Source organism: Ochotona curzoniae, unplaced genomic scaffold, assembly GCF_017591425.1.
Source record: "Ochotona curzoniae isolate NIBS_2020 unplaced genomic scaffold, NIBS_Ocur_1.0 scaffold_1852, whole genome shotgun sequence".
Lineage (NCBI taxonomy): Eukaryota > Metazoa > Chordata > Mammalia > Lagomorpha > Ochotonidae > Ochotona > Ochotona curzoniae.
The window spans coordinates 46080327-46094725 of NW_024467087.1; positions in this window are offsets into that span (position 1 = coordinate 46080327).

Below are 14399 nucleotides of genomic sequence, written 5' to 3' on the forward strand. Positions count from 1 at the left end.
TATGCTATCCACTGCACAAGCATCAGCAGCCGAGGAGACCCAATCCTGACAGAAGTACTCCAAAGTCTGACTACATATCCTGTGATTTTCACTGCAGGCAGTTTGGTTCTAGCAGTCTAGTTGGGATTCCTCCAAGAAACTTCATCTAGGTGACCCCAGACCTGACTTTTGTGATTGCCAGCTATTACTAAGTTTGAATCAGTCTGTCACATGCATCAGCTGATGCACATATGAGTGTAGCAGTTGCCTGGTCAGTTCTGTCCGTAGACAAATTGATGGTTACTGAAGATTAGCCCCACCCAGCCTGCCATAAACCCAACCCTTAAGCACAACATCAGGTGTCATGGCCTAGTCAGGGTCACCCCCAATAATCCCCTCCAGGCCCACAAACCAGCCCTGGTTTTTATGTGCCAGCATGTGCTACAGGCAAGCACAGTCCATCCCATATTCCATCTGGTTCTTGTGCATATGCATGAGTGCTTCGGCTTAGCTCAGCCCAACCCACAGGTAGATTTAGTCCACATGTACATCGATGATGCTGCTGCTTGAAGAGCTTGGCCAGTCCCCAGTCCTGGCTTTCATAATCGTCAGTGGGAGCTGTAGCCCAGCAGGGTATTAACCACAGTTCACCTACCAGGCCCACTCACATCCTTGGCTCTTCATCTGCCAGGAGGTGCTGTGGACCAGCCTGACATGACTTGCACCTAATCCTAATACTTGCAAGCAGATACTGTGGCAAATCCTGGCTGGCCTGCTCTTGTTTGGGATTTGCATGTGCCAGCAGATGCAGTGGCCGAACATAGCCTTGCTGTCCCCCAAACCCAGCTCACATGTAGGCCAACGGTGTGTAGCACTGCCAGCCCAGTTTACCCACAATACCAGTTCTCATGCTCAACAGTGGAAGCAGTGGCCTAGCAGGGGAGTTCCTGAAGTTCTCCTACAAGGCTTGTCCTCAGCCCTAAGTCTTGCATGTGATAGTAGGTATAAAATAAACTTATGATACTGTAAGCCACTGAGATAATAGGGTGGGGTTTTACACTATATGCAGCCTTGGTTTTATGAAAGAAATATAGGTATTTAGTATAATATTATAATCAACCCCATCAAAAGGCTGAAAATAGAAATTATTGGTGGTGTTTGTCTGAGACTGATTTTGTGGTGCAATGTGTCAAGTTACTGCCTGCAACAATGGTATCATGAGGGTACTTATTGATGCCCCATGTCCTCCCCTTCCCATCTAGTTTCCTGCTAATGGCCTGGGAAAAGCAGTGAAAGATGACTAAAATTTGGGGTCCTTACTACCAAAATGAAGCAATTGCCTCTTGACTTTGGCTAGGCCCAGCCCTGGCAGGTATCTACCATCTGGAGAGTGAGCCAGAGGATGAAGAGCATTCTCTCTTTCTCTCTGCCTTTCCCTCTTTCTGCAACTCTACCTTTCAAATAAATATATATATATACATATATATATTTTTATAAAAAAGAATGGTTGCCACAAATATAGGCAACCTGTATTGAGTTCTTGGCTCTTGGCTTCAATTTCCCAGGTGTGGTGTTGGTCATTTTGGGAAGTGAATCAGTGACTTCTCTCCATTTCTAAAATAAAGAAATATCACTTTTAAAGAATGTGGGCAGTATCTCTATACTAAGATAGATATATCTTAAATACATATTTTTGAATGAAAAGGGAGCATCGAAAAAGGATATTCATAATATGATATCACTTGTCTGAAGAACATACACACTAGCCTAAGTATACACATATAATGACATCTATGCATTCATTTGTACTTTTCTACTCATTTGTTTATGTATTGAAATATCTGGAAAGATACAAATCAGAATGTATTAATGGTTATTTTGGTTACTGGAACTAGAGTTTCATTATTAACTTATTTGCCCCTCTTCTGAGATCTTTTCCTTTTTCACAATCATCCTATAGTGCATATATGTTAATAAAAACATTTAGAAGAGTTTTAAGTAGTCTAATACATTATGAAGCATTTGCTTGAGAACATTGTTTATATAAGTATAAAGGAGGCAATACTAAAATAATGGTTCATGCTATCAAGTCACTTTTAAAAAAGATTTATTGGTTTAATTATTTAAAAGTTTTTTCAAGATTTATTTGTTTTTATTGGAAAGGTGAATATACAGAGAGGAGGAGAGACAGAAAGGAAGATCTTCCGTCCAATGGTTTACTCTCCAAGCAGCAGCAACGGCTGGAGCTGAACCAATCCGAAGCCAGGAGCTCTTTTGGGTCTCCCACGCGGGGGCAGGATACAAGGAGAGGACTTTAACCACTCCTGAGGGCAGTTTTCTATCTGCTGGTTCAGTCTAAAATTGCTTGGCCAGGGTGAAAGCAGAAGTCAGGAATTCCATCTGGGTCTCCCATGGGAGTGGCAGGGACCCAGGCCTTTGCAACATTATTCGCTGCTTCCCAGAACGCATTAACGGATTGGAAGCAGAGTGGCTGGGATTTGAGCAGGCACTCCAATAAGGAATGTGTGTATCCCAAGTGGCAGCTTAACCTGCTGTGGCATTATTGCCAATGCCAGTGTTGGATTCTTTGTTGTTTCCTGAACATTAAAATGTAAGTAAGTTTAATATTCTATTATTTCTTTTTTTTCTCCTGTCTTCTAACCCTATGCTAATCCATTACGAATTCTTCCTTTTTAACATCATAAATTCATTACTGGTCTACTTTTGATCACCTGCTTCATCCAAAACTTGTCATATTCAAAAAAGTAATAATTCTTTGATCTTATATTTCTCTCAAATGCTAGATTCCATTCAGTTTTCAGCCACTCATCACATCTCCTGTTTGCTAAGAGATGCATTAATCACGGTTCTTCGGGGCACTAGATCCAAGGTGCTATATAAAGATACAGATTCATTGTGGGAATTGGCTCATGTGATGTTGGAAGCTGAGAAATCCAACCATCTCCTGTCTGCAAGTTGGGAAATGAGGAAAACTCATGGTATTCGGTCTTGAGACCAAAGGTTTGAAAATAGAGTCTATAGCGTAATGTCACTCACTTTGAAATAGCAGGTGGGATTTCCTAGATGAAGAGAGAAAGAATTCATCCTTCTATATTTCTGTTTCTTCTGTGCCCTCAACAAATTAGAGGACTGCCCACATAGGTAGGCTGAGCATCTCTACTACTCTTCTGTAAACACAGAGACATGCTCAGAAATAATGCTCTACCAGTGATCAGTGCCTACTCTAGACCAGTGGAGCTGACACACACAGCTAACTATCACATGAGGCAAAGTCGATGAAAGGCTGCACTACCATGCAGAAGACATTGAGAGGGACTTGTATCGTAGTGTAGCAAACTAATCCTCTGCCTGCAGTGGTAGGCTCCCATATGGATGCCAGTTTATGTTCCACATGGTCTGCTTCCCATGCAATTCCCTGCTTGTGGCCTGGGAAGATGAAAGAGGATGACCCAAAGCCTTGGAATCTTGCACTCAAAGCAGAGATCTGGAAGTAACTCCTGGCTCCTAGTTTCAGATTGGCTCAGATCCAGTCATTATAGCCATTGGAGGAGTGAACTGATGAATGCAAGATTTCTCTCTCTGCCTCTCTTTCTCTGTGAAAATCTGCCCCTCAAATAAAATTAATTTAAAAAAATGTATTCTTTCACAGATTCACCATCTACTGAGACGGGTCATTTACCCTTTCCAAGCCAGGTTTCTCAAATTTCTAATGATGATATAACCTTGAATATCCACACAGAAAATTAAATCCTTGTAAATCTTTTAAATGGCAATCTAATGCAGTCACAAACTATCCTCAAAATTATTAATAATATATTTTCTATGAAATGAGGCAGACATCTATCTGCTCAAATGTCCTGAATTATACAATAGTCAAAAATAATAAACAGGGCGATTTCCAACTATATCATGGATATATGCCTTTCAGAACACTTTAATTTACCACTAATAGTGAATTATCACTTTGGATTAATGTATCAAAAAGTTTATGAAAAAATTACATTGAAAGGTAAATATATTCTGGTGTGGAAAACTGAAGTTACGCATGTAAAATCTGCATATTTCCTAATCCATGTGTTCCTTGAACTTCTTGAAGATCTTTCATACACTTACCTCACCATATTAAGACACTAAGCATCTCATAGTCCTATAATTTTATGTTTTAATGGGAAGGTAGGGGGAGTAAAAATGTAACAAGAAAGTGTGATTAAAGATGGGCAAGGCACACAAATCACTCTTGCTCTGTGGTCACCAGGTAAAATCCAGGATAGCCAGTTGAATTTGAATTGCAAATTATGAAATTAAATTTTAATTTAACAGACGATCCTGTATGTATATTTGCTAATCCTACTAATCCTATCTTGAATCAGTCTTCTTAGTCAGATTCCATGCCTTTTGGAAACCATAATCCGTGCCTACACTCGCCAACATGGTGCGTAGTTAACTCTTCAAAGTAACCAGAAAAGAAGTACAGACAGCATGAATTAAGAAGACACAACCTAAACAGTTCTTCTGTTTTCTGATTTAAGGACACTTTTTAAATTTAAATTTTAATCACTCACAGGAGTAATTCACCTTTCTTTCTTTCTTTCTTTTTCTTTTCTTTTTATCTCTTTTTCTTTTAAGTGTGACTGAATATAAATAACATCCATTTTTTTCTTAACCTCCCTTGGAAAGATTTTCTCTTCTTTTCTTTTTTTTTTTTTTAAAGATTTATTTCTTTATTGGAAAGTCAGATATACAGAGAGGAGGAGAGACAGTGAGGAAGATCCTCCGTCTGACGATTCCCTCCCCAGGAGAGCACAACGGCCGATGCTATGCTGATCCAAAGCCAGGAGCCAGGAACTTCTTCTGGGTATCCCACAGGGGTGCAGGGTCCCAAAGCTTTGGGCTGTCCTCAACTGCTGTCCCAGGCCACAAGCAGGGAGCTGGATGGGAAGAGGAGCTGCCGGGATTAGAACTGGAGCCCATAGGGGATCCTGGCGTGTTCAAGGTGAGGACTTTAGCCGCCGGGCCCAAGATTTTCTTTTCTTGTGGAGTCCTAGGAGACACTTGAGACAAGGGGAATCACATGGCCAGGCCCTTGACTGAGCGATTACATGACTTATGAGTAAGTAGGAAGCAGCATTAAATTCAGTTGACTTGCTAGGACCAGGAATTCTGGCAATGTTTGATAATTAGTCCTCAGTATTTTCCTGGCTCTATTAGGCACCAACTACAGCAGACATAGGGCAATTACCAATCCAGATAATTACTGTTTCTAACGACTAATTGAGGAATTTCCTACCTCGTAAATCTATGTGTCCAAGCAAATGACTTAACTTGTTTTTCCAAACTTCCTTGAAACTATGCCACAGGCATCTAAACTGAATTCTGTAATGAAGAAAACCTGCAAGGCACTTCGGTTTGGAAGTTAGTGACACAATGTAGCGGATGTTCATCTTGGTCAAGATTACAGTAAAGGCAATTGGTTTTCAGAGAGATGAGTGGCAGAGTTCTCTTACAAGTAGTGCAAGCTTACGGTCTGACTCAGATGTAGCAGCAATGTGTTCTTTTAGTAACTAAATCATTCAGTCTCCAGCCCATCTAGTTTTAGCTGTCTCACAAACTCCAGGTACTTAATTCTTGACATTTGTTTAGTGTTTATGCCTTTCACCTATACTCCTGTGGAAAAGTGGTCTCTCTGCTTTTCTACTTGTTCATTTCTTCAGGGGAGGGTTAAACCTGTGACTGTAAATTAAAAGTATATTATTGTAAACATTTAAAAGAAAATAAACCAAGGAGGGAGGGGGTGAAAACTACTTTTATGGGCTTAAAAATGTATGAATCACCTTAGATATATCCTATGTATAGACATAAAAAATGTAGAAATTATTCCTTTTCAGTTGAAAGACAGAGAGACAGAAAAACAGAGCTATCTTCTATCTTCTGGTTCACTTTCCAAATGCCTACAGCAGTCAGAACTGGATGAAACCAAAGCCAGGAGCCAGGTATTTAACCTGGGTCTCTCACTTGGGTGTCAAGAGCCCATGTACTTCTTACAAGATACACAGTACCAATAAGCTGGCATCTTGTATATTTTCTTGTCTTTGCCACAATTAAGCATCCCAAATCATATGATATTAAAATGATAATGTCTACCATGTGCTAAGAATTAACTATTTGTGGGCCCGGTATGATAATGTAGTGGTTAAAGTTCTGCACGCGCCAGGATCCCATATGGGTGCCGGTTCTAATCCCAGCAGCTCCACTTCCCATCCAGCTCCCTGCTTGTGGCCTGGGACAGCAGTTGAGAACGGCCCAAAGCCTTGGGATCCTGCACCTTCGTGGGAGACCCGAAGAGCTCCAGGCTGCTGGCTTCAGATTGGCTCAGCTCCAGCCGCTGTGCTCACTTGGGGAGTGAATCATCGGATGGAAGCTCCTCCTCTGTGTCTCTCCTCCTCTCTGTATATCTGACTTTACAATAAAAATAAATAAATATTTTAAAAAAAGAATTCACTATTTCCAAAGAATTGTTATAGCTCTTATATTAAAATCTATAATAAATCTGTAGGTTTGCTATTATTATTTTTATTTTGCAAAGAAAGAAATGAAAGCTCATGAAGATTCAATTTCCACTGTCACAAAATTAATAGGTAACAAATTAATTTCTACCTGTTTAAAAACCCTAATCATCTCTAGTACACTATGGGGCTGTGCAAGTACCTTGAAAGAGGGCATGTAGATGTCAACATAAGTGTCATACCAGTTACTGTTCCAGAACAGTCAGATTACGTGAGTTGATACAAGCGTGTCCATTTCTCTGGCTTTAGTTTCCACATCTGCAGCATTTTTATTAACAAGCCATTTGCCACTGACTAATGGCACTCAGCTAGTGCAAACTCTAGTAGATAAAGAGAGTCAGGTCATAATTAGAAATAAACTAAAAAACATGGTAGGGAATTTTGTTACCAAACTCTTAAATAGCTTACATTTTAAAGGATATGACTTTCATGTGGTTTAGAAGCACCACAGAATGACAAAGACATAAGGTTTATTGATTATTTCTGCTAGAGGGGATTTTGCAAGCCTAACTATCTTGGAAAGATCGGAGAAAAGAACAGCTTATTCTTCAGAAAACTCCTTCATTTATAACACATCCTTGGGAAACAATAGTGCTTACCTCTTGAGTCTCTTGGTATTGCTAAGGTCAAGGTCATTTATTGGCCAGAATGTTACTTGACACACGTTCTGTCTCCCTCCTTCCATCTTTCCGTGTGTGTGTGCTGGTGAGGAGTGAGTGTATGAGTGTTTGTGTCTTTTTGTCTTTCAAATTCAAGAAAGTTTCCAGTATATCCCACTTAGCCCTTGCCAGAAGAGCTGATCTGCAAGTTGCTTGACAACATCCCCTCTGCTAGTAATGCATTCTCATGCAAGGATTGAAAATGGGATCTGATCAGAAAGCACTACGCCAAGTCTGAATTCCTGTCGTGTGGCAAAATACTAATTCTGAGATATCACTGACTTATACCAACTATAACAACAATTAATTTCTAAAATTTCAATAATATCAACCACATAAACAAACACTAAAAAATACATGGTGTAGATTTTTTCTATCTGCCTGCAGTCATCAGAAGCAAGCCAGGATGCCTGCATCCAAGTACATCCAAGAACTATAAATAAAAGAGCAGTTGGATGAGATGTATTTTCTCCTGAGGGTCCACTGCTGGTAGAGCAGCCAACTTTCCATGCTCCATAGGGTACCCCATTCCACCTGGATCAACAAGGTGTGCAGACCAATATACAAAACCAAGCAATATTATGTAATATTTAGAATTTGTGTACCTTGTGTTGGCTGCAAGTTCCCTGTTCCTAAAGGTGTAACTTTTGGCAATCCTGTTCACCATGTTGTTGACTAGATTAAGTTTGCTGGAAGTGTCCGTCTTTTGCTAAGCAACAAGCTGGGTACCATTGTAGGATTCAGAGAGTCTTTTATTCTCATTGAATTGATGAAGATACCAGGAACAATTTGTTTTTGAGGTTATCCTCATTGATCTACTCCTCAAAAGTAATCAAAAGAAACCCTGATACCACCAACCTTGCCCACACTTACAGGAAAGTATGTGGGCTGGAATTTGCAGGCTGCAAAATCCATGGCCTTGCGAAGGACCACAAGTTCCAGAACCTATTGGTGATTCTTGTCGTGCATGCTGGAGGAGGCTCAATACCTGCTGACTGAACCATTACTGCTAATAAAGCGGTGTTTGCAGAATCCACACCTAATCAATGATTTAGGACAGTCAAAAAAAAAAAAAAAAAAAAAAAGCAAAACCCCAAACATGTTGGAAGGCTTGGTGTTTGTTGTAGTAGATTAAGCCACTCCTTATGACAGTGTTCTCTCATACTGAAGTGCCAAGTCAAGTCCTAGATGCTCTACTAAACCACCTCCCTGCTAACAGAACTGAAGAAGCAATGGAAGAGCCAGGCACTTGGGCCCCTGCCACCCGTTTGGGAGATAAGGATGGAGAGTACCTGGCTCTCAATTTCAGCCTGCTTCCAGCCCCTCTGGTCATTTGAAGATAAACCAGTGAATGAAATAAATTTCTTTTTTCTTAGTCTTTGAAACTCTCATTGTCACTCTGCTTTTTTAATAACTAAAATTAAGTACGTCTTTAGAAATATATATGATGCTGGTCACGCATGATAGCCTAGTGGCTAAAGTCCTTTCCTTGCACGTGCCTGGATCCTATATGGACACCGGTTCGTGTCGCAGCTACTCTGCTTTGCGTCTAGCTACCTGGTAGTGGCTTGGGAAGGGAATCAAGGACGCCCCAAAGCCTTAGAACCCTGCACTGGCGTGGGAATCCCAGAAGAGGCTCCTAGCTCCTAGCTCCTGGCTGCTGGCTCCTGGCTTCAGATCAGCTCAGCCAAAGTCGTTGTAGCCACTTGGGGAGTGGAATCATCAGATGGAAGATCTTTCTCGCTGTCTTTCCTCCTCTCTGACTGGCCTTTCCAATAAAAATAATATATTCAATAAAAATAATAAACCTAAAATAGTCAGGCTAAATAAGTGGTATTAAAAAAAATTAGTGCAATCACTTCTATAAAAAACTGAGCAGTGTCAAGAAGAAATTGAACCTATTGACTGTGTAAATGCTAGTAGAGATTTTCCAAAAATAAAGATGCTACTGGCTTTCTCTCATGTTCCTACGAAATTAATCTCAGGGATTTCTGAACATCTCCAAGAAAATTGGACCCTTGCCTGCCTGCCCACAAATGTATTCCAGCCCAGCCTTTCCCTGTGATTTTTAAGCTGTGTGAATGAATTAGGAAAAACCTTTGCAAATGTCACCAGACTATCAATACGTATTAACATCCTCAAGCTACTTTTTGGCAATAAATGACAAAAGATGTTTTTATAGGTTTTAAAGCTTATTTGCAATTTGTAATGAGCTTTTTGAAAGATCCATTATTTTTTGAGTGAGAACAACTGTAAAATAAATGTATTTGTAATATCAGTAGTTTCATTACCATACGGCTACAGGCACTAAGTTTAGGGTCTAAGCTGCCACTGACTTTTCAAACATGGGATAGATGCCTTGCAACTTTCATCACCTTTTCTTTACCTCTCTGAATTAATTATTAACACACACCGCTTATGTTCTTATTATCACTCGTCTATTTCATTAAGAAATCATTACAGCATTGGAGTTGATAGCTTTCCAGAAAAGGAAAATAGAAGTATTAACCAGTAGCTTTGAGTTACACAGCAATAACTAATAATTTGCAAGCTGAGCCTGAAGCAGTGTGGATTTTATGTCATAAGAAATCTTCTCATCTTTTTAAATTTCAAACAGAAGATTTTAATTCTTTCTCAAAGTAAGTCATATCCTGTGGATTTTTTTCCTATTAGGCAGTAAAGTTATAATATTAAGATTGAATATATAAATAATTCTCATAATCCAAAAGAAGAAAAAAATAACTACCTAAGAACATTTCATCATGAACGTGATCCTGTCATAGTATTAAAAATGTACATTAATACAAATTAAAATTTTAGGAACTCATTCGTTAAGTTTTCTGTATTTGTTTGAAATTTGAACAGGCTACTGTCATTTAAAATATTCTATTTCATGGAGAAAGGACGATGAATATAAAATACATGGTTTCACTTTGGATGAAGTATTTTTGAATATTTATTTTTTCACATCATACCATGCTTAAGTTTTGCAATTTGTAGTTTTCTGATTCAAATCAAGAGGTTGATATATTAACTTTCATAGAAAGTTACAGTCTACCAAGGAACATTGTAAATTCAGTTTCACATTAGATTGTTTTGGATGCTAACAACTGAATGCTCTACACAATAATCATTACAGATTTTTAGAATCTCAAATGTTCATTCTTTTTAAACAGTTAAAATTTTAATTATTATTGGTATTTGAAGCTTGAAATCCCCTCCCAATTCACATTTATTCAAAAAAGAAATTACTATAACTTCTAATATAGTGTGCTGTTATTTAATATTAATTGCAGCAAAAATGAAATTATTCATTTCAAACAGAAACCATTAAAGTTCATATGTAATTGTCTTGCACTACTTAAGTTTAAATGGAAATAAAATAAAAAGTTAAATATAGGGCAAGATAACTCAAAATGTCCCAATAGTTTATCAAATTCTATAATATTACACGTTCTGGCTTATTCCAGTTGTATATACATTGTGATATCACTTGTAAAATTAAAAAGTATTCCAAAAAGTTTATGAAAAGTGTGTATTAAGAAAAAGCCATCTATGGATTCCAAATTGGTTGTACCAAAACAATCCCATTTATTATTCCATCGTCTATGAACATTCTGAAGTACTTTGACAGATGTATTCTCTATCATAATATAAGTAATGCTCCTCCTTACATTAGTAAAAATTGAAATTAAGTTCAAAAAGTTTAAAACTACCTTTTATGAATAACTTAATAGAAATTGTATGGCAAACTAAAGTGTATAAACAAATATATGTACAGATGTCAGTGTGTGTGTGTGCATGTTCATTAAAAAGCACTAGAAATTTCGCTAAGTTTACAAGATTCAAAAGTATACACATGTATACGTTCAAAACCCAACTTCTAGGACCAGTGCGATAGCCTAGTGGCTGAAGTCCTCACCTTGCACACGCCAGGATCCCCTATGTGCGCTGGTTCTAATCCTGGCATCCCTGCTTCCCAGCCAGCTCCCTGCTTGTGGCCTGAGAAAGCAGTCGAGGACAGCACAAGGTTGTACCTGCGTGGGAGACCCAGAAGAGGCTCCTGGATCCTGGTTTCGGACTGGCTCAACTCTGGCCTTTGCGTCCAGTTGGGGAGTGAATCAGCGGACAGAGGATCTTCCTGTCTCTCCTTCCCTCTGTATATCTGCCTTTCCAATAAAAATAAAATTTTTTTAAAAAACTGAATTCCATTTCTTCATATATAGAACCGTAAGTGCATATAAATATAAGAAACTAATTCCCTAAAAATGAAATGAAAATGTAAGGCTATTTTAGTACACAAATTTTAAAATCCATGCATAATTTTTACTAAACATTGTCATAAGCTTTTTAAAGACACCTCATGTGCACAGATTTCAAAAATTATTTACACCAAAATAAATTTATCTTTTTGCTTAAGGTTGATTTCTTTGAAAGGCACTGTGAGAGAGAGGGAAAGAGAGAGATCTTCCATGTGCTGTTTCACTACCCAAATGGCTCACAGAACTGGGCCTGGGCCAGGCAAGAGGCAATAATTCCATCTGGCTCCTTCATGTGGGTGGCGAAGACACAACTACTTGAGCAATCATATGCTGCTCCCAAGGTACAACTGGAGGAAGTACATAGAAAGTGGAGTAACAGGGTGTAAAGGCATCTCAATTATGGCTTAATTTGCTGTGCCACAATGCTATTCATAAAGTTATAATTAATTCCATTTTCCCAAAATGATCTTGATGCATTCTCTGTATAAATATAGTTCTACTTGGCATGACACAAAGTCTTTATAAGGTATTGGTTGTATTTGACAGGTTCTCTGGAGTAATCTAAAATTGCAACGTGGGCCCAGCACAGTAGCCTATGGCTAAATCCTTACATTGCATCAACTGGTATCTGCTATAGGTGCCAGTTCATACCTGGCTAATCCACTTACCATCCAGTTCCCTGCTTATGGCCTGGAAAAGCAGTGGAGGATGGCCCAAAGCCTTGGAATCCTGCACCCATGTGGGAGACCTGGAAGCAGCTTCTAGCTCCTGGCTTCAGATGGGCTCAGCTTCAGTCATTGAGATCACTTGGGAATTGAACCAGTAGATGTAAGGTCTTTGAATCTCCTTTCTGTATATCTGCTTTTCCAATTAAAAAAAAAAAGTCTGAATATAAAGTAACCTAACTTAATAACAAAATAATTCCCAAATTAATTTGTCATATTAAGTTGCCACATTAATCCCTACATTAGTCATCCAACTTTAAGAATACAATAGGTAAATAACTAAGTGACTTTTTGAAGTATTGCATGTGTATGTTGTAGATTTAGATTTATCAAGTAAATGTAACAGGAGAAACACAAGCTATGAATTAGTACATTGTCATAGGTTGAGTAACAATTGTCTCACCAAAACTCACGCAAATATTTAAACTGATGTATTATTATTAAGGTTTGATAGATTAACAGTTGAATTTTCATCTAATTTTGGTATATGAGAGGTAGATCAGGTGGAAGGTGCTTACTTCGTTGGGGCATACCCTTGGAAGATGATTCTTGATATGGGATTGACTAAGTTAAAATTCTTCCTAGATATTCCTTTTGTTTCCTTGATCACCGTGTAATTATTCTTCTACACCATACGCTTCTGCATTAGATGCTGCTTTAGGGTACGACCTGAGCCTGAAGTGTAACTTCTGAACTACTAGCTGAAATATTTTCTTCTCGAGAATCTCCTTTCACGCATTTTAATTAAAGCAATGAAAAGCTAATATAAGTTTCTTGTTTGGCTTAATTTTTTTCAACAGTGCTGTTTATTTTAGTCATTTCATGATTTTTTAATTTGCCTTATTGCTAGATGAGAAACTGCAAAGAAATAGCACAAAGTCTGAGAGTATATCTTGCAAACAAAATGTATTCACACAAATGGACCAGTCTCCAGTTAATATGGTTTGAGTATAATGTCATTTTAATAATCATCTTAATTCTAGGTGCCAATTGACACATTAATAAATTACTCAGCAATGTTAAGGCTAGGGCTTTAGTTGAATTCTTCATCAGTACCTGAAGAAAGTAAGAACTTCAAAACAAAGTCATATTTCTTCTCTTCCTACCATCTTATTTCTTCCAGACTTTGAGCTGCTATTTGGGATGTTGCCTTAAGGCCACATCACTGCTGAGGGAGAATGGGTATGACTTGTCTGGAAGACTGTCAGTCCTCTTCCTAATTGGCTATAGGAGTTTGAATCAGTCCCTCCTGACCTGAGGGTTTAATGCATTCCTTTTGCAAAACATGTGGTTCCCTGTGCCCAGAAAGTTGAACAACTGAGTTGGTAATCAGACGGTATTTATTATCTACTTTTTAAATAATAGTACCTTGACAACTGTGAGCATTTTGGGGGGCAGAAAGAAGGGCTATCCAATATATATATTAAAATATTTATAACCCAAAACTTAGAAGCATGTTTCTGATTAAAATATTGCCTCCGCCCAAAACAAACAATAAGCCACATGATGATCAGTCCATCTGGATTTAGCATGTGGATTGAATGAAAGCTTGTTATTGAGGGATTTTAAGTACCAAACTGATGCCAGCACCCTCTTTCTCCCAGGGTATGCACTAGCAGAATGCTGAAATTGGTGGCACAACATAAACTGTAATCTACACTCTTGCAATGGAATGTGGATGCCCTAAGTGGTATCTAAACAATTACACTGCCTTACTTTATTTTTGAAAAGATGCCCAAGGATGGATCTAGGTTAGTAATACCTCATTTGTACAAAGAGTCAGACCAATTATTCTCGAGAGAACAACCTAGGTATAGATAAAGCCAACAAGTCACCCTTATTGACAATGACATTTTGATCCCCTGACCACTTATATGCATCGAGACAATAACTTAAGAATAAAGAAGAGAGTAAAGATCATGCTGCAAAATTCAAAAGTCGATAAACTGAATTAGTAGCCAAATAATGAGTATTATAAATAAGATGGAGAGACAGCTTTCTTGTTTAGACTGAAAATACTGGTTCCTGATCCTGCCTCAATTCTTTCAACACTGGTCAAGGCCAGCATCAGACTTGAAGTAAAGATAATTTTACTTAAGGTCCACTTTAAAGATGTTGTGCTTTCTTTAACCCAGGCCTAATTTTGAATGTATGTGGCAATTTAGAGAAAATATAAGGAATCTTTAGATA